The following is a 13,857-nucleotide window of genomic DNA, read 5'->3' as shown; positions in this document are numbered from 1 at the left end:
GGAACAATATTTTAACCAACTCCATGCATGCTATATTCATGTAATTTGATCACTCTTAGTCACCAAAGTCTAAAAGGGCATTATGCAATTTTCTATACTTAGCTCCTGAAACCACAAATTAAATTTTGAGAATTATATTTTTAAAATAAATGAACAAGTCTTAAAGGCAAGATAACTATTCCTCCTCAAGTTGTTGGAAATTATATGTCATTTGCACACTGAAGCCAAATGCTCCCTCCCTCCCATTTTTATTTTTTATTTGTCCTATCTCTCCTTACCCTTTCCATTTATTAAAGTTATAATTATTTAAAAAGATGTGATGGGAACATGAGTTATTCCTGAAAAAGAGTCAAATTACACATATAAGATGATGACTTGAAGGATATGGAGATGGTAGTTAAAGAGAGCTCTTGACGGTATGAGAGATCAGGGGGTTCTGTGAACTCCCTGGAGATCAGTATGTGCTTTACAGGCACTGACCTACTCTAGAGATGACGCACAACGGAGCAGCCCAAGGGACGGCGCGGGAGTCAGTATGTCTAGAGAGTATGTGATCACTGCTATCCCTATTAAGAGGGTGTAACTTACCCAGCCCTTCTGTTTGTCAGGTCAGCTCTGCTAAACATGTTTAGAGTCAATGCTAGTATAATATATAGCTGAGAAAAGCCTGGGTACGTGTCTCACTGGTATACCTTCTGGGTTTGCTTAGGTGGGCATGTGTACTCTGTCCAGCAAGTCAAGACTGCATTCTGTGCCAGCTCTTCCAGAGCACGCTCTACACACCCTCAGCGACTGACAAAATAATATCCAGCAGAATCTAGGTACCTTCTACAACTGTCTTCAGAAGGTACAGGCTCAGTCAGACACCAAGCTAAGGTACCACCTGATAACATCACTGAGCAAGCAAATAAGCAACAGGAAGGTAGGAAGTCTCTACTGCAATTAAAGGTGGGTTTTTTTCCCAGAATCACAGAATGGTTGAGGTAAGAAGACCCTGCTGGAGTCATTTTGTCCTCGCCTCCTGCTCAAGCTTGGACACACAGAGCTGGTTGCCCAGGACTGTGTCTAGATGTTTTTTTAGTATCTCCAAGGATGGAGACTCCATGACCTCTCTGGGCAACCTGTGCCAGTGCTCGGTCACCCAAACAGTGAGAAAGCGTTTCCTGATGTCCAGAGGGAACCTCCTGTGTTTCCGTGTGTGCCCACGGCCTCTGGTCCTGTCAGTGGACACCACTGACACCACCACCTGGCTCCCTCCTCTGTGCACCCTGCCTGCAAGTATTTATATACATTAAAAAGATGCTGCTGAGCCTTCTCTTCTCCAGCCTGAAGCATCCTGGCTCTCTCACCCTTTCCTCGGAGAGACGTCCCAGTCCCTTACTCACCTTGGTGGCCCCTTGTTGGACTTTGTGCAGTCTGCCCATCTCTCTTTTGTACTGAGAAGCATGGAACCGGACCCAGCGCTCCGCATCTGACCTCGTGAGTGCTGAGCGGAGGGGAACAATCATCTCCCTCAACCTGCTGCCAACACAGTTGTTCCCTGGACACAACATCTGATCCATTTCACCTTTCTAATTTTTACCATTTCTTAGGTGTGAAAGCTATTTTAGTTCCCCAAATGTGTTCTTGAGTGGGCCCAATTAGCATGAAGACATGAAGGCGCATTACCATAACCTACGCTGCTTTTCATGATTATACCAAAGCCAAGAATCTTAGCACAGGTATAGTCTCCTGTAAAATCATATTTATGTTCTGAAACCTGTAATTTATAAAATTTGTTATATTTTTATATTTCAGAGATCCCATATACTCTTAAAAGTCTGTCATCTGAATGTCTTGGAAGTTTTCCATGAACACTCCTTCATTTCAGTTAACAAAAGCTGCATGAATGAAAACCCACAGAGATGGATCACTTTTACTAATACCCCTGTGTACTTGCTCTAGAAAAGACACTGAAAATTTATGGAGACAAGAAATACACAAAGCCGTACTAACGTACAAAGCTTACTTTGGATTTCTTCCCTTCAAAGCAATGGTGAGCAACTCAACGACACCCACTACTTCCTGTGATCTTACTCACTTACAGTAGTGTGATGATGTATGTTGAAAGATATCTTTTATGCTGGAAATCACATGGGATATCATTATATGGACCAACTGAAAATATTTATTACACTTGACACTAGGGGTACACATTTACTGTTCCATTACCATGACACATTTGTCACATGGATCTACTGTGCGTCATATTCTTAGCACTGGATGGGAACCGAAGAAAAATATCCCAAAACATCAACTAAGTTGGTGTTTCAGAACACAACTATTCTACAGGAAAAGGCCTAGAAAGGCTGATGTGAAACTGGAATGAAATACATAATTACAAATCTTACTTGTTTAAAGAAGACCATTATGTCCTGCAGTATATCCTTCAAGTATTTTATTTTTTTTTAAATAGGCACTAGACTGTAAAGTAAGTCTTTGATCCAGAGCCATTGTGCATAATAAAATTATTTTAATATTTCTTTGTTAGGTGAATAATATTAGGCTTTTGTTTTGTTTGTTTTGAATCTCATTAATAGCAAAATAACCACCCAAAAAAACCCAAAAAAACCCAAACAAACAAACCAAAACACACAAAAAAAATATTAATACAGCTACCAGTTGAAATGCATGCCTTCTGCAATGAGGACAAGAAAAATCAAACACTGTTAGCTTCTTCAGAGACTGTAATTTCAAAACAAAGTTTCTGTGACTTCTGTTCCCAAATTGTACATTGTTAGGTTTTTTTTTTATTTATTTCCTGACTGTTTTGAGCAGCTTTGCTACCAGATTACATCTCTTCCAACACTGAAAAGACAACTGTATAGCTTTCATCCCAAGCTGCCTCCACTCTCGCCCTTCTTGATTTGTTATTGACCGGAGGGTCCATCTCTGGTTCTGTTTTGACAACTTTGTTCTGACCTCTGGCTTTGTTTTGACCCCTGATTTTGATTTTATTACTATAAATTTCTCTGGTAACTTCAACAGTAAAATATTCCCATAGGTTGATTCTCCCTCACTACTCCTAGCTAAACTAATATATTTTCATTATCTTCAAGACCCGCTTTGCTAGCCCCCTGGTCTCCTACTCTACTCAGGGTGGCACTTGTCCCATAAACAGCACTCTACTTCCAGCTCAAATGTTTCTAAGTTACAAAATATTTCTTTTTCCAACTAATGAGAAGACTCAACACATTATCGAAAACCCTGTGTAGGTCTGTATCTGTTATAATCCTATTAAAGAGGCTAGAAATAATTTTAGAAATCATTGTCTTTAGTATGTGCCTTCTCCAAGGTATAGTTCCATACTTCTATTTGTTAATCATTTAAGAACTAAAAAACAAACAAACAAACAACAAAACCCCAAAACCAGGAACTATATTAGGGTTTTTTTTTTCCTTCAATATGAACCAATAAGACACTTAGTTTACATATTTTTTGCCACGACTAGAATGCTAAGAAACAGCTTTAATAGGTAAGACTTTTTTTTTCGAGAGAGAGAGCTACTGTAGATGTTCATCTAAATCAAAACATGGAGGGACTAGGACATACAATTTAATAGACAATATAATCTTCCCTTTGGAAAAGACGTAATCTCAGGAAATCATATATATTTACGTCAATTCATTGATTAAAATGACCTCACTTACTGGCTGGTAAGAATCAGGGCTTTACCTTGGTTTTGCTTTCCACCCCTGCTTCTGATCTATAAAGAAGGATTACTAGTCCTGCTTTCTTCTCAAGGGGGTGAAGCATGTTTATGTGACCCTTGAAGTGTCTTTGCAAAGTCTTCTGTGACCTCTCAAACCATAAAATTTCCTTAAATCTGGAGAGGTATTGCAGCAACATGAGATATGGAAGGCCTCTTTTTATTTTTCTAATACTTTTAAAGGAAAAAGAGAAAGCAACTGACAAAATCTATACTGAAACTATTGGTTAACACAACTACATAATTGCTATTGAAAAAGGAAAAAGCATACAAACAAACAAACAAACAAAAAAAACAAAACCAGTGCAAACCCCAAACTAAGCAATATTGCTAAGGAAATAAGGAATATTTTAAAAATCCAGGGAAGTATTCAGTGAAAGGACTGATATAATTTGTTCCCTTCTAAGAAAGAAATAAATATTTTAAATAGCTCAGTGTGTTACAGACAGTTTTATTCTGCCATTGCCATGCCTTAGATATTAAGGACTCAAATGATTAAGTCTAAGGACTAAGACTCCTTCAAACGTGTCTTGAAACTATGGATAGTTAAGTTTGACAAAAAATTGAGAGTGTTCTTGGCTATCAAGCACCTGGTGTTCTCATTTACTTTTGCCGGCAGGCAGCTAACCTTTTGACTTTTACTTGTCATGTGAGTTTCACTCCAGAGCTAGACCTAGATTACGATTGTGACAATTGTTGTTGCAACTTTTAAATGTATTATTCATTTTTATTTTCGTTATTATCAATCCTGGGCACAAAGCTGGATAACTGTTGAACTTCTCCCTTGCTTTAGGCACAGCTGGTTGGCGGGCAGCCTGGCATGGAGAACAGGGGACTGTGGCACCATTTGAGTTTGCTCATACGGGGCATGTTACATCAGGAAAGTAAAAGGCAAAGGTCAGACACATGGATTTGCACTTATATTTGCATTTCATCACCTCCATTTAGAGAAAGAAATCATGTACCTAAAATAACTTAACAAAAGGCAAAGCCTGAATCACTTATTCATCGTTACTTAGCAAATTCTTCACAAAGGAGATGAGACAATGCTAGAAAATTAAAATAGGCAAGTTGAGTTATGATTAGACACACTTCCAGACGTTCACACATTGTGGGTTTTCTTAAAAAGCAACTCGCTCTGTTCCAGATCTCGGCTTTGCTGTGGAAGGCTACATTACCTCTGAGTTGGCACTTTGAATAGCTTCTTAGAACATGCTCAACAATTTTCCGCTAAGTGCAGAGCAGGCCAGACAATGGAAACATTTTTTGCAAATAATTATGTGCTAAAAATTTGCTAATCTGACAGATTATCTGCAGCAAATTGTGTATGACCTGTATCTAAGCAACATACCAAAAAGTGAGATCTTTTGCTTTTATGAACTCATCCCAGATGACGATACCTATTATCTCCTTCTGATGTTTTGGGCAGCTTAACAGTTTGATAACCAAACCTCTTTTGAAAACATTGCAGATTTTTAATAGGCAGGAGCTCTGGGCTTTTAATTTTAACACAGTTCTTAAGTACAATCCTCTGAGAAGGTCTGATCTCTCGCATCTCAAAATCACCAACAAACTCAGTTCTCTGCTGTATGTTCATTTGCAATTTCAGCTGGCAAATTGCTCCCATGTGGGCCTACATCTAGTACAATAATTCTTACAGGAGTTTATGTTTGGTCCCTTCTTCCAACTTTCTGCTTTTTTTGGAATACTGCTGTTCCTTGTATCAAATACCTTTGCGCCTTTTGGCAGTGAGGTGCAAACAGAAAGCAGTAAGCGCCCAGGTAAAGCTGTCGTGTTTTATTTCCCTTAGCACCAAGCCAGAGGCCCTGATCCATGGACACTTCACATGCGATGCAGGATTGCTAATGTTTTATGCACATGGACATCTACCACGACGGTAGAATCAAGGCAGTGAATCAAGGCAGAGCGGCTCATGAGCCACTGAGCTTTAAAGCAGAGCATTTTAAAGCAAGCAGGGGAAAAAAATGCTCATTTACTTTAAAAGTGTGCGCAGGAAAATGCCAGTTCTAGCAACTGTTTGAGATCGCATTGGCGGTGGACATACGCTCAGAGCTGGTAACTGTGCCAGCTTCTGCAGCGTCAATGCCTCCTGAGACTGACTAATTCCCTACCTGAACACAGCTCCTCTCTTTGTTTTATATTGCAGCAGTAGTCATATTCAACAAAGACATCAAAGCAACAGGATTAAGGTTTGTGCTGAGTTTTGTTTTCCACTCCCCTGATAGGGAAACATGCGGACAGTTCTCTTGTATGTGTTGGTTTTTTGGTTTTTCTTTTTTAAAAAAGAAGCTTCTGTTTCTATAAACTGATGTGGAAAAAAAACAGCTTGAAAGGGCATGCTAGGCTTAAAATGAGTTAACATTTGAGATGATAGTCACTAGTTCCTGAGGAACTTCAAGGCACATTCACACCAGAGATATTTCTGTTTCTAGAGTAGATAAGATTCTACAGATTTCTACAAGATTATACAAAAATTCAGAGTGCCTAAGGTACATGGGTTTACACCCCGCAGTCTTCATTCCACTTCATGCAGTCTTCCAGATATACTAACAGCAGACCGTGGAACACCCTGAAAACACAGACTTAACACTTTGTAAAACTCTGTGGAAGCCCGAATTAAAGCACTTGGCCCAATCTGATGTGCTTTACGGCTGCCTTGGGCAATGGAAGGTGGTGTAGCATTTATTTGGAGGGTTTTTTGACCTTTACCGAACAGATAGGAAGTTTGCAATCCAGCCAAAAAAACCCTGCATGTATGAGAGATGTCACCTTGCTGCCTATCATTGCAGCAAGCGTTGGCCCACGATGGTGTCGTGGTGTAACCCCAGCTGGCTACTAAGTAACAGCCAGGCAGACCCTTGCTCACACTTTGCCCACAGTGGGATGGCAATAGGGGAAAAGGTAAGATATGTAGGTTGAGATAAGAACAATTTAATAATTGAAATAAAATAAAATTTAACAATGATCACAACTGTAGTGAAAAGGGGAGAGAGAGGAATAAAATCCAAAGGGAAAAAGCAAACAAGTGATGCCCAGTACAGCTGCTCGCCACCCATGGAGCGATGCCCAGCCAGCCCCCAGCAGCAACTGGCCAGCCCTGGCCCACTCCCCCCGGTTTATATATGTTCTGTGGTATGGAACATCCCTTTGGCCAGCTGTCCTGGCTGTGCTCCTTCCCAGTTCCTTGTGCCACCTGCTCCCTGGAAGAGCATGGGAAACCACAAAGTACTTGACTGAGGGTAAGCAGTACTTACAAACAAGTAAAACATCTGCGTGATATCAACATTATTCTCATAATAAATCCAAATCTCAGCATTCTACTGGCTACTAGGAAGAAAATTAACTCTATTCCAGCTGAAACTAGGACAGATGGTAGTACGAATACAGCTAAGGGATCACTTAACACGAGTGAGAATTCGAAAATATTTTTGAAGTACCATCAGAAACCACTCACAGTCCCTGTGAACCTCTTACTAAAGGAAACTGTACTGTGGCTGGGAACTAAAAAGCTTTTCTCTCCATAAAAAAGCTCTTCTCTATACCACCCCTATGTCATTAGTGCCTGATGTCTGTGTAGGCTGATAACAAACACAAAGCCTCTTCAACAAACCTGTTTCAGTGCTCCACAGCACTCACCTCTGGACACCATTTCCCAGTGTTAAATTTAACTCTTTCTTGGTGCAGTGTATGCACCTTAGATCTTGGCACAGTCAATGTGGGAAACAGCTTCTTCCCTTATTTGCAGCAATATTCTTTTATTTAATTGTAAATTGATGTAAATTTCCCCTCTGGTCATCTTTTAACTGAACAGTCTTAGGTCCTTCTGTCTTTCTGAGCATACTTTATATTTAAGACTATCATGTGTCCTTAAGACTACACAGCTTTATATATATAGACCAATATCATGTCTGCCTTTTGTGCTGCGGCACAAAGCTGTTGACTCATGCTCAGTTCATCATCCACAATATACATGATATCTTTTTGTGAAGAACTGGTAAACAGCCAGTTATTCCCCTTCCTATTTTTGCATAGCTAATTATTCTTGGCAAGATACAAGTCTTTCCACATGTCCCCACTGAATACTACTTTTTCCAGAACAGATCTCAGATGTCAATAACATTATGAACTACAACCAACTTTCACTGTACTTCTTTCCCAGTTTGTGCTGTGGTAAATTTGAATGGAAACTCCTTTATTCTAGGCTTGTATTATATAAGGCAAATGTAATATTTTCCAGTCCATTAGTAACCAAGAAAGATGTTGAACAATATTTGAAGGACATTTTAAAGTCACAATTCCTTGAGAAGTTTCATCCAAGAATTCTGAAAAATTTATCTGAGAACATAGTTAGTCTGTTTACTGCCTTTTTCAATATGTCTTGGAACATAAAGAGAAATTTGAGATTACTAGATATGTACTAACATTGCTCCAAAGGTCAGAAACTGAACGCGTATGAGAAATGATAAAACATTCAGCTCATGAAGAATTAAGAGGCAAAAATCATGATGCTTTCCTGGGCAAACGACTACATCGGATAAACTTGATTTCATTCTTTCATGAGGTTACAGGTTCAGCTTAGAAATACTTTTGGAAACTTTTGACACTGTTTGAATTACACAGTGGTGTACAAGACAACGAAAGCAAGTGTGAAACCTACTACACAGCTACCACGCTCACTGGCTAGTTAATTCTGCAGGAAGAGTCTGGGAATTACTGTGGATCACACTAAGCAGGATATGAGATGTAGCTTTATGCTGTTCCAAGGAGGTAAATGTCATATTTGGATGTTTGTGCAGCAGTATATGCCGCAACACATACGAAGTAACCATTCTGCTCTAGTCAGCATTACAAATACCTCAGTGGCAAGCTGTGTCTGGTTTTGGCACATTTCAAAAAGATTAACTGAATTCAAAAAGTTCACACTGGAGATGTGAAGGCTATCAGAGGTTTTGTCAACATGTTCCACTCTCAATAGATAAAAAAATAATAACAATTGTTTTGATTGGTTTGGTTTGGGTTGGTTTTGGGTTGGTTCTTGGGGGGGGGCGGGGAGTCTTTTGTTTGTTTTTTGTTTTCTAAAGAGAAGGGGCATGTATTGGCAAACTACAAGTTGGCAAAGGAACTGTTAATCTATGAGTAGGCAAAAAGCAAAAGCTGAATACTTTCTCCATGTCGTAATACATTTTCTTGCTGGAAAACACAAGCCAAGGGGCTTAAAATATACCAAGATTGGCTGATGGCTATCAGTGCAGTCACAGAAGGGATTAGCTGTCTTTAGCAGATCCACAAGGATCAGGGCTGGGTCCCTTAAAAGAGAATCCAGACACAAACTAGCAAGGTACTTTCAAGCCCAGAAATTAATTCTTTGCGGGAAAAAAACCCACCAACAAATACCTAAAGCACGTGCTTTGCAATGAAAGATATTAGGCAGCTCTTATTTCTGTGCTTGAACCATTCTTTACAGCGAAGCCCCTGAGGTTCAGTTCTAATGTAGATAAAGCTTTCTTTTCTAGTGAACACTTGTTAAACATTTCCTAGGCAATCCACAGAATCAAGCCCAAAATAGGAAACAGAGATCAGTTGAGCTTATTTTTTTTCCCCACTGTAGATCATTTCTCAATTCTACTATTTTTCTTTTCTTGATTCACCTTGCCTTTCCTTTCTCCTTTCTTTTCTCCCTTTATCCTTCGCTTCCCTTCATTATCCATAACCACAAGCTATGCACATGCACAGGACATCTGTATGCATCCAGAGAACATGCCTAGCATGTATTTTACTTACATCCTATTTGCTGTTTTACTAGGATGATGACTGCCAATGCCTCTGATGATAAGAAAGCTCATTTAGATCCATAATCAACTAAAATATTGCACAATCCGAAGTGCATAACAGGAAAAGTAATCCTTCCAGTGCCCAAGGATGAAAACCAGACTCACAGCTCCAGCCTAACAATGCAGTGTTTACTTTATCCAGTACCCCAAAAAATGTTTATCAAAAACTTGACGCTCACTGCCAATGTATCTCGCATCCTGCTGCTGGTTAGACAATCTCTTTCTAAACATATGAATAAGACACAAACGAGAATCCTAAAACCTATCAGCAAAGTTGGTTTGGTTCGGGGGGTTGTTTTTTTGTGTGTGTGGGTTTTTTTTAGTTGTTTTTTTTTTTGCAAAGGGCAAAGCACATTGCAATATAGTAGGCATGGAATTTTTTTCCTAAGCTTTCAGAAAGCAACCATTGGTTTCAGGTGTGCTCTGAGTAATAACATGGCATGCCAACACTAGTACTGAGTAATGCTTCTATCGCCTACACTTATTATATATTAAGCATAGACTATAAAGATTACAATTTCCAATTTGCAGCATAGAAAGAAAACTTAGTGATGTCAAATAATTTTTACAAGGTTTTTGAGAATGTTGGTGCCAGGTCAAAAAGTACAATTGTGGCTGCCAGAACACTGCTTAGACAGCCAGGCCCCTCCATATCTACAGATGCATTTACATGTAAATATATCTTGAAACATTTTTCAACAAAAAGTTGGCACCATATGTCTGCTTGGGTAAGTGAAAATGAAAAACATTTTCATCAATCTAGGAAAAATTCCCATCCTCAATCAATACTGACATAGTAGGGGATATCCATGCTAGCAAATTAAATTCTAAGGATCTATGGTCAAGCATGGATCCTCTTACCATCCAAAACACCTAATGGTTTTGCATTGTTCCAACTAGGTATTTTCAAAAAAATGTCCAGGCTGACTGTGTCTTATCACCACCTTTCTAGCCACCAACACAAAGTGCAGCACTATGAGGGCTGTTGTGGGGAAAATTAACTCCATGGCCACCTGCAAGGGCACACCACACTCACCCTCAGTTTCATGCTATAGAAACACTCCCCTGGTTGCTGTCAATCCAGCTCTCATGTTGTTCCAAATACTCTGAATTTAAAAAAAACACATGGTAACATGCTACAAAGACCCTGCAGAGAACAGCGCAGGCACCAGACCAAGCGCTATGTAGCTCTGGTTGCAGGAGAGTCCAAAATTGTGACTGAGGACCAATCTGGGTCACTTTACTTCTGTATCAGTCTTTGCAGCGCTTTTATTTGACATGAATGGTTGGAATTTAAGGTATCACTTTATAATTGAAAACGTTTTCAAAAGTGACAAGCACTAACCTCTTCAATTCTAGGAGGCCTGGTGAAATTGCTGATTTTGGGTGACGGTGGATACCCAACAGCTGGAGAGATGCAGGCCCCTTTATAGTATTTCAAGTTGGTCCTAAAAAACGATACACCAGTATTTTTTTCCCTTTGTCCTGTCTTGCAGTGGTAAGATCAAACTTCTACAGAAAACCCAGTGATGCTTCCTAGACGGTACCACCTTACAGTCTTATTGCAGTGTTTATATATAAATTAAAATCAGCTGATAAAGCATATTGAAATATTGATTCACTACACTAAGTTCATACTGTGATAGTTGTATTTCAGTAGTTAAAATAAGAAAATATATAAATGAAGGCCTAAACATAAACTGGTAGCTTTGCAAATTTGGATGTCATAATTTCCCAGACAGCAAAAGTGAATCCTTATGTCTGTGCTGTTTCAGGAACCGAGAGCAGTGTTTGAGCATTTCTGTCTCAAGCAGAGAACTCCAGCTACTACAGGAAAAAAAAAGTTATAATAATAAAAAAAAAAAAAAGTACTGCAGCCGTATAATGGGTCACATTAAAAGGAAGGCCATGGATGCCTTGATAAAAATAAGACTCAAAAGGCCACGGCAGCTGTACAGATGCTGAGCATTGATGGTCAGATGCACTCTGCATTTCTAACAGCTCGTTTTTCATAATAACCTCAGACCCACAGCACGTTTCAGAAGCGACATGGTTTGGGTCAACCCAGCACTGTAAGGCAAGCACTGTGTATCGTGACTCAGGAAGACACAGCGTGTCCCCTTGCATGATTCAGTGCTTCAGAAACCTCCGTATGAGCACACGGAGCAAGGGCCTTCCCTCCAACTAGGCTGATTTTGCTACAGGACTGAGCAGGAAAGAACAATTTCACAGTGGTCAGCATAAATTACAGCTGCCTCAGGGTTTACACTTGGCAGGGCAGAGAGGTTGTTCAAGCAGTGGAGGCCAGCTGAACTGCGGCATGGCTCCGTATTTTGATGACTCTCTGATATGCAAAGGGTTTCTTTTCATAAGAGGTTCCTCTCAGGAAATATATATATATATTTTTTGTCTGTTCTGCAATAGCAGAGTAGCTCAAAACAACCAGGAGAGAACTTTCTGATTTATACTTGCATTAAATAACTCCAATAAATGACCTTATAGTAAGGTGAAAATAGTGCTGGTTTACAACTGAGTGAAAGGGTGTTGCTGGAGCTTTCAAAGAGGCACGACACAGCCCACGTCCCGCCGACATCGCCTTGGCAGTATGTGGTTGCTCACCAGCTCTCCTGTATTCTTTGGAAAATCCCTGCCACTTTTTCTTTTTTTTAATGACTTGCAAGCAAACTGCATACTTATCCCATGTTGGTCAATTGACATGGACTGCATCGAATTTTAACACAAACTCTAATTTTCTTAAATCTAGTTGCAATGCAGTATTATGAAATAGCCCAAATTCTGGTTTTATTAGAAAAAAACCTTGGAAACACATTTGTTACACACTGGAAATTTCTAACTAGACAGTTTCAGATTTTAAAGTGGTACTTACGTATGCACATGCCCTTACTAGAAATACTTTGCCTATTTCTTTCCATAAAAAAGTGTAGGCAGCTGTGAGAACTGGGTCCTAAATGCAAGCAAACAGGTCTTAAATACTGACTGTGTTAAAACTGAAGGGTGCATGATGATTACTTTTTAAATTTTTAATCAGATTTTATTTAATTAAATATATTTAAAAACTGGCACTCTGGTGGAGTTACATTTTAAGAAGCAAAAAGTTTTCTAAACATTAGTGGGTTCTAGTCCCAAAGAGTAAACTGTTATGTGTAAAGCAGGTCTGAAATTTAAGACGAGAGCTAGGACAGTTGTAAATATTATTTTTCTCTGCATTATGTGTACCTGAAGCTATTGAAATGTCAGTTCCTGCTGTTTCTAGTTCTGAAATAAACCCTTTTTGTAATCTGCAAAACATAAGTAGGCTTTCTACCATTAAGAGGAGACATTTAAGAAAGCTAAGAAAATGTCATTTTAAAAAAAAATTAAAAATGTAACAAAATACACGAGCATTTATACAGCTTTTTCTCTTTTTTTAAACTTAATAGAATGTTTGCTGAACTTCTACCATAAGCTCACGTTGGTGCTGTTACTGATAAGCGAAGAACACCCATATAAACAAACATTCTTGCTGATAAGCGTGCCACTGTGCAACCCTTGCTGATATTAGCCAGTGGGTTTTCTTAAAGCCTGGTCTCAATTCTCACCTCCAAACAACGCAGCCAGAAGATCTCCAGCTCCAGATGTTAACAGAGGCTTTTGCAACGTGTAGAGTTTTGTTTGTTTGGGGTTTTCAGGGCGGCTGTTTTTTCCCCCGGGTACAGCCTGTGCGGGACACGGCGTACAGCGGAAACCCGCAGCCTCGCTGCTCTGGAGGAAGTACCTCCTTGTCTTGAGGAAGCGTCTTACTTCACAAGCGGTCTGAAAAATCCCAATTTGTCAGCCTGCGAAGCGGCGAGCCTGCACCCGCTTGCCCCCTACAAAAAGCGCTGCATTTGCCTCTCCCAGAGGGTGAAAGCCGCAGATAGGCGCCCAGCCGCCGGCCAGGCTGCCCAGCAAAGCCCAGCTCTTGGCTCTGAGGGCTGCTGCCCAGCAAACACCCAGGGCCATGCCCGTGGAGCTGGGGTCCCCTCCAGCAGCGGTCCTGCAGAGCACAGCCCCCTCCCGCAAGGGGCATGGTGGGCACCACTTCCACGCCCGTCAGCCCCAGGGTGACAAACTGCCACTTGTTGAAGGCTGAGCGTTACCGGCTGCACCAGCGGCTGGTTAACAGGGGTTTTACAAAGCTGTGCTTTCTCAGGCAGCATCAGTGTGCTGCAGAAACAGGCTTTGAGATAAGCTGCTTCTGGCAGCTGAGCATCCCGA

The 13,857-nt window shown here is 40.2% G+C and overlaps 1 protein-coding gene across 1 annotated transcript in view; it reads right to left on the bottom strand.

Moving 5' to 3' along the window:
• Nucleotides 1-13,857, bottom strand: part of ADGRV1 (adhesion G protein-coupled receptor V1) — a 292,864-nt gene that overhangs the window by 56,716 nt on the left and 222,291 nt on the right. The gene's annotated exons all lie outside the window — the stretch shown is intronic.

The sequence above is a fragment of the Falco naumanni genome, chromosome Z, assembly GCF_017639655.2.
Source record: "Falco naumanni isolate bFalNau1 chromosome Z, bFalNau1.pat, whole genome shotgun sequence".
NCBI lineage: Eukaryota > Metazoa > Chordata > Aves > Falconiformes > Falconidae > Falco > Falco naumanni.
This window is presented reverse-complemented; position numbering and strand designations above follow the sequence as displayed.